Here is an 18,508-nt window from a genome sequence, read left to right as displayed (position 1 = left end):
GTATAAGAAAGACTGAAACTGAAGTCAGTGACTGCTGTTACTTCTTTACCGTCTTCGGAAATCTCTGACAGTGAAGATGACTGCTCCCAGCTTCCAGTAACCAGATGAGGTAGAATAATTATTGTGCCAAGAAGGTTGATTGAAAAAATGTAATTGTATATAAATATGTATGCTGATTTGTAAAAAAAAACAGAGGGGACGATGTAGTGTCTTGCGTTATTTTATGACTGAACCCTTTTGGTTCCTAACAGACCTCGTAGATCTGTATGTAAGTGTCAGAGCACAATGCCATGGAAGCTTGTTTTAGAATGTTGAGCTAGCAGTTGCACACAGCAGAATAAATATGTGTACTACTCAACTCTGTGTGTAGCATAGTGATTGGCGGGTACCCAGGGTGGTAAGACACTACAGGGCTGTTATAACAATGAGGTTCGAACTTGTGGTCTGTCATTAGGTTTTGAATGTTCAGTCAATTCTTATAGCTGAATACAGCATTTATGAGGATGCAGGAAAGGTTGAGGTTAAAGCAGGGTAAGGTGCTTTAGGATACGGTTGAGGAGAGGGTTAGGAGCAAAACGCAAGTGGAGTTCTTTGTAGGACTTCAGGAGGCTGAAGAGGTGCTTGACAGGGTTATCCATTAGGGCGAGGCAGGAGGAGAAGAAATGTGATCACTACGGCGGAAGAGCGTCACCCCACTGCTTTTAAGCAGTGAGAAACATAAAATGACAATAATTTAGAGTTATTTTTATTTTGTGTTTCGTGTCCTGCTGCTTTGCGGCGGCTAGCGGGGCTGCTCTGCTCTCCAAGCAGAGCAGGGGAGGAGTGGATTGCCCACTCCTAAGGGCACAATGACTATTTGGGCGGCCCTCTCCGGCCGCCCAAACCAGTCATGCACACTTCCCTATTCTCCATGCAGACTGTATTACAGCCTGCATGGAGTGCATGCCCACCCCTCCAGCCCCTGGCGGAGAGTTGTTTCAGAACACTCAGACCAATCACATTTCTGCATTGCAGCGTTGTGATTTGCTCAGGGGAGGGAGACTGGCTGCCTGCTTCCTGTTCCTGTCGTAGGCAGGAGAGCAGGAGCAGAGAAGACACGGAAGCCAGCCTCGAGGTAAGTTTATTGATTTTTTTTTTTTGGACCCACCCTTCCTTCCTGTGCGACACCCAGCCCCCCACCCCGTGCCCGCCCCCACCTGCGAGGCATGCCAGCCGCAATTATCAGAAGGTTATGAGACAGTGTTACAGAGTGGTAGTGGGGAGAAAGGGACGAGAAGGGAAGTATTGAAGGGATTGGTTGGGTGATGTACTGTTTTATTACATATCGCTGGTGCCCTGTGGGTTTTTCAATGTTGTATGTGGTATATCTAACCGTATTATATTTTGTTTATTTAAAGTGACCAGCCTACCTCCTATGCGTTAAAAATGAAAATGAAAATTCACAGAACAAGTTCACAAAATTTAAACAGATAAATAAAAATCAACAGTTTGATATGATGAGAATTGTAATACTGGTGTTCTTACTAATAATAATAATACTATTACAAATACTTCCGTAAGTAATATGAATATTGTGAAAAATAGCATTCACAAATGCCTTTGTATTTGCAGGGCCTGTTTAGTATCTCACGACGCACACACAGAATATTTTCCTATGGGATGTAAACTGATTCCATGAAACAGCAGAGATTAATCCATTTGTTTGCTTCAGAAAAGTCCCTGAAAGCTTCTCCGAGAAACCTCCCCTTCCTGCCCCTTTTTTATCACTTGGAGGGATTGTCTTTATCTCCACATAATTGCAAAGAGCTCTCATTAAAAATGGTATCTACTGTGTTATCTAAACACGACTCTGCCTCTGTAAAGTGGTAATCTTGGTTTTCCACTCGATTAATGTCTTACTCTGTGCCTTTGCAACGCAGGCCTTGCAGCAGCGCCCCCATTCCATGGCTTTAAAAGACAATATCCAGTAACAACCTGAATAGCCTCAATTAATCCAACATTTGCTCAGCAAACAAAACATGCACCATAACCACTAATGTACTCCCTTTCTTAAAGGGATGTTTTTAAATGCACAGATTACACAACCTGCTGCAATTTAGAGTGCCCCAGTATTATACCCATTATTTCCGCAGGGGTACTGGTAAATCTAGGGATGGGGAAAAAACAAGCATGGCAAGCTTTTTTTATGGCGGGGGGGGGGGATAATGGGAATCATTGAATCATTTCTGCGTTTTTCTGCAGATTCTTTCAAATGTATGTCGTTAACTTTCAGCAACCGTAATCTCTGAGTGAAAAATAACTTGTAAATCAAAGGGCGACGTGTAATCAAGGCCCGTGTAATCTACAACGTGTAACACGCTGAAATGTTGAATGCGCTCTCTTAAGTGAATTGACCCCTAAATAGAGACACAAGTAGACGTAATATGGCCCTAAGGAATGGAGTGTAGCATTAAAAGGCAGTTTTCTTCACTGGAAAACACACAGCACCTGATTAAAATATGAGGACGTAACTCTGCATGCAGAGATGTCCAGATTTCTGACTTTTGGAATTAGTAATATTTTCTGATTTTCATCTGAAAATCTACTCTTGGAAAACTCTGAATTCCATTTTATTTATCAAAAATATTTTGACACTTGTGGAATATAATTGGTATCCCCCAGCCTTTTTCTCATATGCGTTTTTATGCTTAAAGTTCCTTTAAATGCATACTATTGCCTACGATTTACTCTTTTATTCTGCATAAATACATGAATCACTAATCCATGGGTAATTAAATAGGAACGCTCACCAATTGCCTATCTGATTATCAAACAGTTATCTCACACAGAACTTGGGCAAAAACTTGCCCTCACGGAATGTGCTTACTTTTATTTACACATTGACACTTTAACCCCTTTGCTGCGGTGGCTATTCCTGCGCAGCGCTAAAGGGTAGGTGGGCCGTGCGGCGGTCCCGTGCTCGTGACGGAACCGCTCTGTCACGGCCCACGGGTGAGCTGTGCTTGTGACGGAGCGGTTCCGTCACGGCCCCGCCCGCTCTTCAGAACATCAGCGCAGGCGCGGAAATCGCGCCCCGCAGGCGCGGCGAGCGGGCCGTGACGGAACCGTTCCGTCACCAGCACAGCCCACCCGAGGCTCGTGACGGAACGGTTCCGTCACGAGCATGGGAGGGGTTAAGCTTCATTATAATGGGTGCAATAGCAGTGACTGTTGTTTTTAACCAATATGTATTACCACTAATTCTACTAATTCATTTATAAGATATTGATAGTTCTGTAAATTATTTTATCACTTGTCCAAAGCCACTGTCCAACACTCCCTTTATCGTAAGCAAACAGTTTTTACATTTAATTAACAATTTTTAAATTGCACTGAATTACATTTTTACTATATGTTTTGGATTTACACTTAACCGTTTTGTTCTATATCTTTTTATCAATTTGTAATGGCTTTAATTAGCTGAGCAAAAACAAATAAACTTGAAACTAGCAAAAATATACAGAAGCATAATTGCTCGAATGAATATCAGTGGCGCTGAACAAAACACACTAGTTACCTTTTTAGCACTGTGGAGAAACCATTTCTCTTAATCCCCACCTATTTTGTTGGTGTTACCTTCCCCTTGAAACAATTACAAACAATTACATGTCCCACATTTAACAAGATGGGAAGGGTTTGTTAAGAGCCACCAGTCTTGAGATGAGTGGGTGTGCACACATTCTCAGAGTATTTCTACTTTTTTATAGCGCTTTCCGTGCCCAATCCCCACCCTTGCTTGTAGATTTATTCAATGTAAATCCATTTATGAATGCAAACCAATTTTATGGATTGGAACAGTGCTTTTGTAATCGTGATTTATGCTTTTTGCAAATGTATGTCTTGCTAAGAATCAGGTAAAGAATTTTTAGGAGTCAAGTGACTTCAGAACATATGTGACACTTCTAGCCAGTCAGAAGTCAGCCCTGTAGACCTAAATTTACAATTGGAATAAATCAACTACAAGGCCCAGAATGTGAATTGCTGTAGGCTAAAAAATAATGGTGGAACGTGTTTATTCTATAAACCCCAGCTTAAACAAAACACAAGATTTATCTGACCTTTGCATTACAGTGATAAAGAGAGCTCCCCAGACGTAAATTCAAGTAGACCATCCACAAATAGTTTCTACTGGATCAAACCATCAGATGTCCTTTGTTGTTCAGTGGTACATTATTGTTTTCAGTATTTGTGTTTTTTAACCTGTAGACTTTCCTGCGTTTTGTCTGATGTACATATAGGGCCTCATTTATGTTTTTGCAGCAGGGCAGCACAGCAGGCCTTGCTGCTGTGCTGCCCTACGGCTAAAGAAAAGGGCAGTAATGTGTCATATCTATTCGATACAGTGCATTCCTGTCCTTTTCCCTTGCGCCGGCACCCATTGGGCTGCTGTGTGACAACGCAGGCACCTTTGCACCATGGTGCAAGGGTGCCTGCGTTGCAGGGATGATTATTTTTGTGCAGGAAGGTAAACCTTCCTGCATAAAAAGAATCACAAGATGATTTATCCTCCTTCTGTGTGTGCTGCAATGCAGCACACATAAAAAGAGGAAAATGAGGAAAAACAAGAAGAAATATAGTTCTCCTCATTGTGTACGTTTTTGGCACTGCCTCAAGCTTACGATTTCTCATAAGTCTGGGGCAGTGTCGAAAAGCCATGGATGTTGTTAGGAACGTCCTCAGCAACACACATGAAACGCCCCTTTCACGCAGTCGTCTGCGTGAAAGTGGCACATATTTATAAGGCCATGAAAAGCCACGTAACGTGGCTTTACGTGGCTTTATATATATATATGCCAGTGGCATATTGTGCCACTGGAACGTCAAAAAAGTGACGTTCCGGCGGCAAAATAGTGTCGGTAGGGCGTCATAAGTGAGACTGATACATTCCTGTATCACAAAACCTACTTGTCGCAATTCAATAACCAGGAATTTACAGCAGGGTTAACTGTTCATTCCGTGTCAAGTAAAATGTTAGAATGTTTTCCAGATAAGCAAAGGTAGCTGGTACCAGCTGCCAAGAGGCCCCATTTCAAGCGACACCATCACCTGCATTTTTAGCCAACAGTATTTTGCAATCTTGGACATAAAATTCCAGAATTTAAATTGCGAATGTATGTGATGAAGGCGTCACGTGCCATTAAGCCACTTGCACGAGCCAGCTGCTGTGAACTCGTTGATCTTTCATACTCGCTAATGACTGGAAGCGCAAAACGGAAGGACGGAATGTGAGCGTGCTACTTCACCAAAGGCGCCGATGACCACGCGCGCACTCTTCTAAGAGGTGGGCATTTCACCCAAATGCCTAATGCTAGAGATTAATCCGCTTCAATTACTGCCCTTTGTTCACCCCCTGCAATACGTGGGGCTGTCCGGGGTGCAGTCGTCCTCTTCCAATGCACTCCCCTTATCAGGGTACATGTCTGTTGATTTGTGGGAAGCAGGCTGTTTTTCGTTCCTGACAGACCCCAGTGATTAAAATGTAGTGGCTCGCTCTTGTTCTCTGATAACAGTGACAGCTGCAGAGTTCCAGTGTTAGCGGATAGGGCCCATGCAGATTGCTTTTTAATGAAAGCAATATATTATCTTACCTCCAGACCCCAGTGCCCTTCCCTCGCTAATGTATTCTAGCCTGGCACCACATTCATCTGTAAATTAGTTTTACACGTGTAGCTATTTATGTCTTTAAATATCGTGTGTGTTGTTTTCTGTCCCCCATCACGAATACCATGCCAACTACCATGGCACCAAAATGAAAGATAATTGGGCTTCAGTTTCTCCTCGGAAGGCGATCCTGCTTTAATTCAGGGCAGGTCATCCGCGAGTGCCGACTTGATAATCCTTCAAGAATATTAAATCCAGCAACACCATTTTTTTGCTATTTCAAGGCGCTCTTCCAAAGTGGCCTTTAATTTAGTAATTCAAGTGTATGGCTGAGAATTCACACATGTAGCTTTTTTTGTACTTCTTCGCTTGTAATCATTCACTTATTTTTCAGCATAGCCATCCCATCAAACATTCTAAGAGAACAAACACTTGCACCATGGACATACTTGCCACAATACAACAAAGTATGCAAAATAAAACGAAAACTGTTAAAAGTAGTATCTCAATATGTCAAAAGTTCACAGTGATCCCCGGAGGTAAAGTGCATTGATTTGTTAAGTGCAAATAATACAATCTAAAGCCAGCGGGAAACCTTTATAGCAAACATATTAAACCAACATTAACAAAGCTTTGTCATTTTATGTGGCAACGTTTTTGTTGGGCCCAAGCGCGCCACATAAATTGGACAATAATGAATTGGTATGCTTTGTTCATCCCGTGGCACAAGCACTAAACATGCACCTTTACTTTGGATCTTTAGTATGGCGGATACCTTTTTCTTCAAAACATAGAACTCAATCATTACCCCTAAGTACTTTACAGATCTGACAAAAGAGAAATAAATGGGTTAGTGTCTCCTGAGACGCTTGCTAGTACCCACAATGCAGAGAAGGCAAATAATGTTTCTTAATATCATTTTGTGGTCACCTCAGTCTAAACATAAGCTGAAGTCTTCTTGGTCCTGTGAGTGTATTGTGTCGAAAAAAAGACTGTCAAAAGTACAAAAGCAGATATTGAAGCCTCCAGTGCTGTAGAGTCTCATTCTAGGCACTAGCAAAGAGTGTCTTCCAAGATTCCTCGAACACAGGTTCTTCGGATTGTCCTAGAGAAAAAAAGGTGCAAATCATACAGTTCTGTTTTCATAACTGCAAGCATTGGAGTCTTTTGGTCATCTGTCAAAAAGCAGATCTCTCTGCAATGCTCCTTAAAGACTCCTCTATGAAGATTAGTCTACCGCCATTCTCAATAAAGTAGCGGGTTATTGCTGAAATCTCCTGCTGAGTAGAAATATCCACCTTTCATTCAGAGGTCTTAAATGTCTATTTCTCAGGTACATTTCCATCCAGGTATGCAGTATCGTATAGATCTTAAGGCTAGTTGTGACCACACTTGCCTTCTGTCATACTTTCGCAGAAGCATTGTGATGATCTGGCCATTTTCTTTTGCAAAATGGTGGCCGTCATCCAGGCTTCTTTGTCTCTGAATATCCAGCCTTCTTCTTCTCTGTCGCAGGTAGGCATTTGGGCGATCTTACGCACTATCTCGTCTGGCTCACTGCACTCCTTTGCCCCGATTGACCTCTCTGGATTAGTCCTTTTACTAAATTCCATCAAATCCAGTGCTTCCCTGGATCATCTCCCTCCTGCATACTTAAGTAAATTGTGCCCCAGATTCTTTTACATTGTAATCACTCTTCTGAATTCTTCTCAATTGGATGGATTTGTTCCCAATATTTGGAAACATGATGATAGTTCCTCTTTTAAAGAAACCTTATCTGGACCCTTTTAACTGGGCCAATTACCATTCGATCTCGCTTCTGCATCTATTTGCCAAAATCTTGGAAAAGTATGTAAATGAACAGCTTTCTTTTTTTGTTGATGCCAATGGTCTCGCCCACCCTTCTCAATCTGGGTTCAGAGCTGGTCATAGAACTGAATTTACAATGCTTGGAGTCACTGAGTATCTTAGGCTTAGGCCCTTGGTAGGGGTGACACTGCGGCACTGATCTTATTAGACCATAACGCTACATTTAATATGGTCTAACACCAGCCACTTCTTCAGAGACTTGAGGACGTGGGCATCTAAGATGTGGCCTTGGCTTAGTCAAGATAATTTTCTCGCTCTTTCCAGATTTTCGCAAAAATGCCTACTTCTAACTTCTAGCACAGGGATCAGCGCTGAAATTGACCTTGTTTAACATTTATGTGTGCCCCTTAGCTGATTTAGTGGAAAGCTGTGGTGTTACATTGCTCTCTTATGCGGACAATACTCAGATCATTGTCTCTCTTTTTCCCACCGATGAGTGTAACTCTGATGCCCCTAATTGTTGCCTCATGAAGGTGGCAATCTGTAGGAACAAAAATTCTGTCAAGCTTAATGGAAATAAATCGGAACTCCTGCTGGTGGGTAACCAACCTCATCTCTGGGCTCCCCAGTACTGACTGGACCTCTCCCGTCCCTGTGGTTAAGAATTTAGGCTTCTTGCCAGATGACAAACTCCTGATGATCATCACATCTCCAAGGTAGCCTCCTTTTGCTTTGCTGTTTTTAAGGGGCTAAAAAAGACTTTAGATGCTCCCGATTTCTGCACAAAGGACAGTAATTCAGCCCTTAGTCATCTCCAGACTGGACAATACGAATATTTTGTACTTAGCCCCTTTAAGGCTTCTCTCGGACGCCATCAAATAGTTCAGAATGCGGTGTGGCCTGATTGCTATTTCACCTTCCTAAACACTCTCCAGTCTCTAATCATCTGTGTGACCTCCATTGGCTCCCCATTGAGAATCAAGTCTAAGTTTAAGCCTTGTGCTTTATGCACATGGCTATGCCGACTGACAGTCCACTCTATATCAGATCTTTGGTATCTTCCTGCTGCCCCAGACAACCCCTTTTTTCCAGTCACAAGAATTTCTCTACTGTTCCCAGATTCAGAAGGGTCAGGCTAGGAAGGAAGTCCGTCATACGTTACCTCTTTTATTTTTCTATCAATATGAGCATCTCATTCAAAATAAAAACAACATCCCTTGGGCACATTGCAAGGCTGCAAGAGAGCATGCCGCCACCTAGAGATGGTTGCAGTTTCCTTCCTCATAATGAATAGATCACAAAAGTAGGCTAGGTCTCCTTGGTAATATTTACCACAAGCAAGCACTCATATTAGGATAAAGGTATTTGTGGAGTTATAGGACTTTCCAGGTTTGTCAAAACCTTTGTCACACTCAGGGCGAAAACTCTTGCAGGACCTCTCTCTGGTTTGCAAACCTAGGAGCACCTAGTAATGAAAAAATATTTTCCCTCTGTAAAGAGAAAACACATGTCGACCCTTAGCGGCATGTGGCCGATATACAAGAAATGTTCACAGCCAGTTGGTTTGATATCATTTGTCACTCATAGAGTGAATGGCGAACCAGAGGCATCCCAGCGCTGAGTAGGAGACAGCATCATATCAGAATGGGAAAAAAGCCTTCAAGGTTAATTATGTAAAAAGCCAAGTTTGTATTGCTTTCTGAAAGCGTAGCTCACTTTCTGTTATTCAAGTAGCTAATGGCAAAAAATTCCAATGCTTTGCTACATTAAAGTTGAAAGAGCGACCACCACTTCTTGTTTTTTTATTAGCCAGGTGAAGATTCGAAGACCGAAGTGATCTATTCAGGATGTAGGGAGTAACTAGTTGTTGTAGGATGGGCAGGCCATGGCCTTTCAGAGCCCGATGTGCAATACCCAATGATTTAAATTCTACTCTTTGAGCAATTGGAAGCCAGTGATGGTCTCTCAGACCCTGCTTAACTGACTGAGATCTGGGAAGTTCAAGCAATGTACATGCGGCAGTATTCTGCACAACCTGCAGTTTATGGATAACTCCTTTTGGGGATCTCAGATCTAAGGAGTTGCCATAGTCCAAACGAGACAGGACCAGGGTTTTACCCACCACTTGTCTTGAGGTCTGGGGAAACAAGGGTAATATCCTCCATAGCAGTCGTATCATTCCGAAGTAACTAGCCCCTGTTTTTGTTGCCTGTTACACAAAAGGGTAAACCCAGACAAGAAATAAACAAAGATTCCTTTCTGTGTTACTCAATTGAATTGTAATCAATCCCACCAAAAATGACCATCTAAGATTTTAGTAACCTGATCACATATTATTTCAACACACGTAGGTTCATATGCGTTTCTAAATTTTATTTTAAAAAACGTATTTATCAAGTTCTAGAAAAGCTTTATACATTCAATTACATTAAAATCACATCAATTTGCTGTGTTCCTTACAATACAAAAAATTATCATGTCTAACATTTCATTCAAATAGAGTACTGTAAGTACCTTCTTTTGCATACAACAACAAACAATATTCACATAATATGTGGGATAATCTGTCTATAAAGTTTGTGGACTCAATCTGTATAATTAATTTCATTTGACTACCCTTTCTTGAAATGTTAAATGGTAGTCATTGACACTAGATGGCAATATATAATGTGTTTATAATGATGTGAGCCAGTACATAATACTGTTAAGATTGATATATTGAGTTGAACAAATGTCATCATGCTACATGTTTTCTGTCAAATAACAAATGTCTTCCCTGTTAACAACGTATGAGGGTTTAAGAGACAGGAAATGAGAGGCACACTCTTATGTATATAAAATGAACATATGTGAGCGATAAAGGCTCAAAGTTTACCCTTTACATTGTCTTAGAACATTATTGTGTATGCCCGTGATGCAGGATGGGTAAATAGAGCGTTCAAAACTAGGTATATAGCAGCCTGACTCATGTTTTGCACAATCATACAAATAAATAAATGGAGAAGACAAATAATAGAATGCACATGGGGCATTAGCCATTCTAAATATCATCGGGCATTATGTTACAACTAGTAAGAATGCCATATTATTGAAAATTAAAATATGTAGTTTTTATGGACATAGAATAAACTACAAAAATGGTGCCCAGATTGGTGCGCAAGATCTCTAAAAGACTGTGAGACTGGAGAAATGCTCTATTGCCGTAAATTTGAAACGGCAATTGCTTCAAGTATCATTTTAAGTATCATTGAGCATTATGTTATAATCCTCATATATGTTATAAAAAGGATGAAAATCCGCAGTCGAGACGGATAGTGTTAAAACCAATATGGAAGTCAAAAAAATGTGCTCTACTTTTTGAGAAGATCGCAAGAGTTTAGGACTGTACTACCGCTACGAACTTGAAAGAGTCGGGTTCGTGGAATTACAATATCAAACTACAAACATGGAGGACAAAGAACTTCGGTAGAGACCCATAAAAGAGCACGAGACTTTAGAGATACACTATTGTCACGGACCCGGAATGGCCGGGTTCTAAGAACTAAAATATTAAAACTACAAATATGGCACCTATTTTAGAAAAGTAACCTAATTAAGAGGTTAGTAGATGCTAATTATACAATTATTACACAATGTCAGAGTATATATACGCTCGATGCACACACTGTCTCCATACCACAAGAGACTGCAGATACTGCAGATACGTCCGGGAGACACGCACGAACATAGTTCAACGCTGGCAAAGGACTAACAACCCAGGAATGTAGATCGCGGCCACATCATAAGTTGGCCAATGATCTATAGTTAAAGTAGCAGACTTTGTACAGGGGCAGTAACCTTTTTTAAGCAGTTAAAACTAGAACGTGATACATGCCCTTAAAACACCTTTTCATTTCCATAGGTGCCGACCGTGCCACTCAACCTTTTTGAAGGGGTGGCTCGATATCGATTGAGGTTAATTGATAAAAAACCTTCCATATGTAATGTCGTATCTGCACTGGTCATATGAAACGGATATAAAGAAGCGTTTTAAAGAAACAAAGGGGAAGATAAAGCACCCTTGCGCACAAAGTAAGTGCCATACTAAATCTAGTAAGGTGACCAACTTCAGAATAGTGGGGAGACCAATGAACTAATATTGAGCTTCTGTTTATTAATACTAAAGAAACTGAGGGGTAATCCTTGATCTGTATAGGAATCGAAGAAACCTGGGCCTCAAAGCCCGATAGAAATACCTTTGACAAAATCACAAACAATGCTGTCAAATGGGAATCCTATCTGGAAGATAAAACAAGTACAGCAAAACGACGACACGGGTGGACTGTGATAAATTCATACTCCGGGATAAAGCCACAGACTTATCTGAAAAGTCACTTCAATAGGTTCCTAAAACAAAGATATATAAACCATCGATTAGGCCTACAGTTCTCAAAGGACTTGTTACCATCCCGGCAAAATTGTTATATTGACTCTCATTGTCGTCTATGTGGATATCAAAATGAAGCATTAACTCATTTATTATGTGCTTGCCCGGCACTTAATGATTTGAGGAGACGGCTTTTAAAGGACATTTTTAACAAATTGAACATTCAGACTTGTAGGCAAGCAGTAATTCGATGGCTAGATGGATCATCTCCTATGTTGGCATGTAGGGGGGTTAAATATATGATGAAAGCCCAATCCCTCCTACAGCAAGCCGAACAGGGAATTATAGCAAAAAATTGAAATATATTTCATTTTATTCTTCATAGGACCAACAGACTCTAATATAAGTAATAGTTACATATGTTTTTAATTTTTCAGAAATGTTTTGTAATAATTTTTAACAATTTTATACAATAAAAATTGACTTGACTTGACTTGACTGAGGGGGTAACGGAAAACGAACTCCTAGGAAGAGGATCTAAAATTACTGAGAAGGTCCGCCACTTCAAGAGTGGAAGCCAAATACAGGCACTCAATGTAAGAATTTTTTATTGACCATCGTAACAGATATATGTAAAAATAGAGATATCAGCTAGCATAACACGTAGGCGTTCATGAAACTAATTGTATGTATTTATTTTTAGATTGAAGAAGTGATGTTTTTAATTGTTCTGTCCTGAAGAAGGTGTTTACACAATCAAAAAAGACACGGAAATGCGTCGACAAAAGGACCTAATTTTTATTGTATTTTTATTGTATCAATTTATTATGTGAATATTGTTTGTTGTATGCAAAAGAAGGTACTTACAGTACTCTATTTGAATGAAATGTTTGACATGATCATTTTTTGTATTGTAAAGAACACAGAAAATTGATGTGATGTTAATGTAATTGAATGTATAAAGCTTTTCTAGAACTTGATAAATAAGTTTTTTTAAATAAAATTTAGAAACGAATATGAACCTATGTTTGTTGAAAAAATATGTGATCAGGTTATTAAAATCTTAGCTGGTCATTTTTGGTGGGATTGATTATAATTAAATTGAGTAACACAGAAAGGAATCTTTGCTTATTGCTTGCATTACCCAGTCCTTTCTGGTTTATCTGGGGATCTCTCTCTTTGATGGAAGTTTTTAAACCCAGACAAGTCCTGGGACCTGGGTAGAATACAGTACAGAAAGGGAGTGGCCCCAGTCTTACAATTCAAAAAAACATGTAATTAAATGCCAGCCGGCATTAATTAAAATTACACAACACAATAAAGCGATCAATATTATTTAATCATATTGAGCATCAGAAGAAATCTGGGACAGTGTATTATATCAAGTGCCCCATGAAGTGGGGGAAAGAAAGGGGAAATAGTAGGGTGCGCTTTGTGAGTTTTGGGGGAGTGAAAAACAAAGGTAGTGACATCAAATACATTACAATTAGAGCCGGCTTCACTCTATATTTTTAAATATTATGAATTAATATTGATCGCTTTATTGTGTTGTGTAATTCGTTTTTGTTGCCTGAACTTCAATAGTGAGCTTGTCTTCAAGCAACATCCCTAAGCTTTTTATAACAGCCTTCATGGTCTGAGGGGACCAAGGCCAATAGCCAGACCAGACCTTTTTGGATGCTCGAATTATTTCTGAGAATCATTAATTCTGTTTTTGATCCATTAAGTTTCGAGCAGAACTTGTTTTTCCAGCTGGCTACCTGCTCCATACTGGGTCAAAGATTAGATGTCAAAGTGTCCGAGTCTGGTGAAAAAGGGAACACCAGCAGGGTATCGTCTGCATAGGCGATTATAGAGATCCCAACAGGTGCCACAATATCTGCCAAAGGCTGTAGATATATATCTAACAGCATGGGGCTAAGTGAGAACCCCTGCGGGGCCCCACATGCCACTGGCAAGATATCCAAGCAGCAGTCTCCATTAAAAGCTTGACATTTTCATTAATTTAAAAAGGAACCAACCCACTCCAAAGCTTTCCCTGTGATACTGGCCCTGCCAACTCTATCTGAAAGTATAGAATGGTCAACAGTGCCAAAGGCTGCACTAAGATCAAGGAGCACAATTGCTACTGTAGCTCCATGATAAATTCTCTTTTTTGCCTCATCCACCACTGCCAGTAGAGCAGTCTCTTTACTATACTTGGGACAAAAGCCTGTTTGTGTATGATGTAAGATTGAGTTGTCTTCCAGAAAGTTCTACAAATATCTATTCACGATCTAGTTCTGAATACCCCAGCAGAAATGATATAACTACATCACAAAAAGCCTACAGTTGTTTTACTGGCGCCTTGGAAAAGTTCTTCAGAATGAAAACGGGTTGACTGAAGGCTGAATTTTTATTGAGTGAGAATAGGAATAATAAAGCTTTTGGAATTTCGAACTATAAATGAGGCAGATATCTTCTTTGGTGACCTTGGACTACAACGCTGTGAATTATGTTTGGGATTTGACATTTATTTGAAAATGAAAATATTAAAGTGCTTTTCCCAGCCATATGAAGATATACTACATAGAAAGGAAGTTACCTGAATGAATCAGAAATCACATTAAAAAGATCTGGTTCTATGCACAAGATAATGGAACAGAAGCCCTTGTCTGCATTACATAATAACTGAATAATACGGGTACAGGCAACACTGTGTTTCATCACTATGGCCCACATGCATCATTGTGTCATTTTGCATTTCTTAATTTGTGAAAAATAAGGAATCGCAAATTAAGAAGTGCAAAATGCTATGCATCATTTTTTTCGGTATTTCTTTGTGATTCGGTAAAAATCGCAATTTTTACCGAATCCCAAAGAAATACCGAATTCTTAAGTTAATTTTCGCAATTCCCATTGATTCCTATGGGCCAAAAGGCCCATAGGAGTCAATGCAAATTGCGAGTGGCACTTAGAAAATTTCATGGGTGCAGGGGGGGGTCCAAAGGACCCCCCCATGCACCCCTGAAATGTATTTTTCGCATCATGTTGCACATACACATGTCCTAAGGACATGTGTGTCCGTAACATGAATGTTGAAAAAAAAGCATTTTCAACATTTTAAACACTTTTTCCAAATTTACCGAGTGGTTCAACCACTCGGTAAATTTGGCACCCTATTTGCGAATTTTCACTTTTTAAAATAATGATGCATTGCTTTTAAGAAATCGCACATCTGCGACTTCTTAAAAGCACCCGCAATTTTAGAATTCGCAAACATGTTACGAATTCTAAAATTGCTTCATGCATCCCAAAAAGCACTTTTGCATTCGCAAACGGCCGATTTTAAGGAATCGCACCGTTTGCGAATGAAAAAGTGCTTGATGCATGTGGGCCTATGTCTTAGCGCAGAGACGGTGGACTTAACCCGAGTTGGATGCTAACTGAAAATCCTTCAATTTGTGAAGAAAGTGAGAAATTGTCTACTGGTGGATTCACCTCAGTTAGAGAATGCACTGGCAGAATTACTTCTGATCTACCATTCTTAAAAATAATTTAGGGGGCTGGTTTATATTTGGACTGTCTAGCCCATCCGCTGCAATTGGGAAGGAGAAACTTACTCAGTTGCTCTGTGGAAGTGTCGACCTCCAAATTTTGAAATGTTTGTTGGCCCGGCAGACATTTTAAGCATTGACATGAACTGCCATCAAGGCGATTCCTGCCAATGCATTGTAACTTTGCCAGACAGCTCTGTCAAATATGATAGAGCCGTCCAGCAAAGTTAAATTTTTTTTTTAGCAGGATTTCATTTTTGAAAATAGAAATAAACAATGTCCCCCATTGCCATGGTAGCTCGCTACAATGGCAAGGTGGGAATTGAGCACTTTTCAGTGCCCCTTACCACCAGGTTTTTCCTGCCAGTGACAGTCATTGAAAATAGCCCTTTCTTTGAGGCCATCCCAAACTTTTTGCCTTCCTCCTCCATTTTTCTATGTCATTGTTGTTGGCCTTAGGACTCTGAGGGGCATATTACCAACCTATAGCGATATTTATCGCTAAGTAGGCTCAGAGGTGATAATATTATCGATGCGGTTCACCTGTTTTTATCGCAGAGATAACTTACTATTAGCAAGGTATATCTCTAAAACGATAAAAAGCAGGCGAAATGCGTGAATATTGCTGTAAATACAGCGATATTCACACATTATCGTGACAATACTCTTAGCCATGTTATCCACCTTCCATTGGATAACATGGGTAAGAACTGCTCTGGGCAGGCGCTAGCTTTTGGAGATATTCGCGCTTAGCGTGAATATTTCCAAAACTAAGCCATTGCTGGTAATAGGAGATAGCGATATTAGCGACTGTTTCCAGTCGCTAACATCTTGGCACGCCCACTTTGCATGTCATTAGCGATAATTATCTCTGACATGCAAAGCGGGCCCCAAGATGATCGCTATCGCCTACTAGCTGTTGTTAACTGGTGTTTGCGACAGCTTGGTAATTGGGCGATCAAATTATCGCCGCTTTAGCGGGAAAAAGTCCAGATTAAGCGGCGATAATGGCCCTTGGTAATATGCCCCTGAGCACTTTACCACTGCTAACCAGTGCTAAAGTGCATGTGCTCTCTCCTACAAACATGGTAATATTGGCTCATACCCAAATAGCATATTTAATTTACTTATAAATCCCTAGTAAAGTGCACTTTATGTCCCCAAGGCATGTAAATGAAATGCTGCTAGGAATTGCGGCTTCCGCCCGAGATCCTTTTACTGGTTGTCCATCTACATGAGGGCAATTACGTGAAAGTTCGCTGGGGGACCAAGGGCAATTGACAGACTCGATTAGAGTCGATAGGAGGGTCCAACAGGGCTGTGTGTTGGCTCCCACCCTGTTTTTTCTCCATATCAATGGAGTGGTCCAACACCTAGCGGAAGTCCCAGCCATTGTCCCCACATTAGGGAGTGTCAAAGTAACAACTTTACTGTTCACGGATGAGACGCTATTGGTCTCCAAGACCCCCAGTGGTCTCCAACTGCTCCTTGATCTCTTCAAAGCCTTTTGTGGAATGAATTCTTGGAGGTCAATACTTCGAAAACCAAGCTCCTGTTGATGAACCCCCACAAATCATTCAAAGGCAAAATGCTGTTGGGGGGGATCCAACTGGAGAGAGTGGCCACATTTGACTATCTGGGCGTGACCCTCTTGGAGGACGTGGCCTGGAAGTACCATATCAAGAAGCAAATCCACAGCAGAAGAAACTACTGCGGCTCTGATTATGGAGCATAGGGCCTCCCAGACCAGACCAATGGCATCTCCACTCCAGATATATGACCACAAGGTAGTAGGCTCTGCTTTGTATGGGGCTGAGCTTTGGGGATTTGACAATTTGGAGGGCCCCCTAATCAGCAAGAACAAATTCTTAAGATCCCTTTGTTCTCTTCCCTAGAGTCCCCACTCCTCCCACTAAGGCTAGATATGGGCAGATCATCTCTAGTGGACAAAGCAAGGCTTCGGCCCCTCCTTTTTTGGCTGCGCTTAAAACAAACCCCAGTGTCCTCTCACTTTGTAGTTGCTCTTGATGAAGTTTACAAACTTGATTGTTTAAAAAAAATCGGGTAGTTCACCAAAGTCCAGACATTGCTTACAGCTATAGGCTTGGAGAACTTGTGGGATGCCACCGAACCCAGCTCAGTATTGGAACTGGGTGGTGCAGTCCACTGTCACCCATTTGTCTGGAGGCCATCTTATACTAGAATTCATGGAATTCAAGCTGTTAAGTGCATACAAACAATATATGGAGGTTACCATGGTTCCACAAGATAGGAAGCTTTACATCCAATTTAGATTCGGTGCCCTTCCTGTGAACTCCTTCACAGCAGTATGGCATCGGCCTCCGATAGCAACACAGTATTTCCCACATTGCCCCAGTTCTGTTGAGTCAATCAACCACATTTTCTTTGCCTGCCCGATGTATAAATCTCTGGGAATAAAATGGCTAGCCCCTGTCTATAGGTTGTTGGGAACTCGATGCCACTGAGAAGCACTGCGCATTCTAAAATCAGATTCTAGGCCTTTAGTTGTTTGTGGAGTTGCTAAGTTTCTTGGGAAAATATGGCTCATTAGAAGGGACGCAGCAAAGAAGTGATAAGGCGCACCCCCTGCATTTTTATCACCTTTTAAGCCTGCTTTTAGCTAATAATTTTATGTCTCATATTTTTGTATTTTGCCGATTTTTTTCACATTCTGAATATATAAAGTGGGTCTTTCTGTGTGATTTAACTGGGGCTTAACCCATTGATACTACGTTTTATTTGACCCTTTTAACTGTTGTTTTAAATTTTAACAACAAGTCAGCGTACATTGAAATGACAGTTGTTACTATGTATTATCGCCATGCATGTAACATAGTATTTCTGTACTGAATGCACTTTATCGTCACAATGACCAAAATAACGTTTTTGACTGACTGACTAATGCTACTCGTGGGTCTGAAGTACCTATTGTGCCACTCACTTACGTAGCCCTCTAACCATGGCTCAGGCCTGCCATTGCAGAACCTAGAGATGCAGTTCACATTGCCATTTTGACCTTGCAAGATAACCTACTTGCCAGGCCCAAACCTTCCCTTTTCATACATATGTAACCTCTAAGGTAGGCCTTGGGCAACCCAGAGGGCAGGGTGCAATGTGTTTAAAAGTCAGGACATGT

The sequence above is a fragment of the Lissotriton vulgaris genome, chromosome 3_1, assembly GCF_964263255.1.
Source record: "Lissotriton vulgaris chromosome 3_1, aLisVul1.2, whole genome shotgun sequence".
Classification (NCBI taxonomy): domain Eukaryota; kingdom Metazoa; phylum Chordata; class Amphibia; order Caudata; family Salamandridae; genus Lissotriton; species Lissotriton vulgaris.
The sequence above is the reverse complement of the archived record's forward strand: the minus strand, read 5'-3'. Positions refer to the sequence as shown.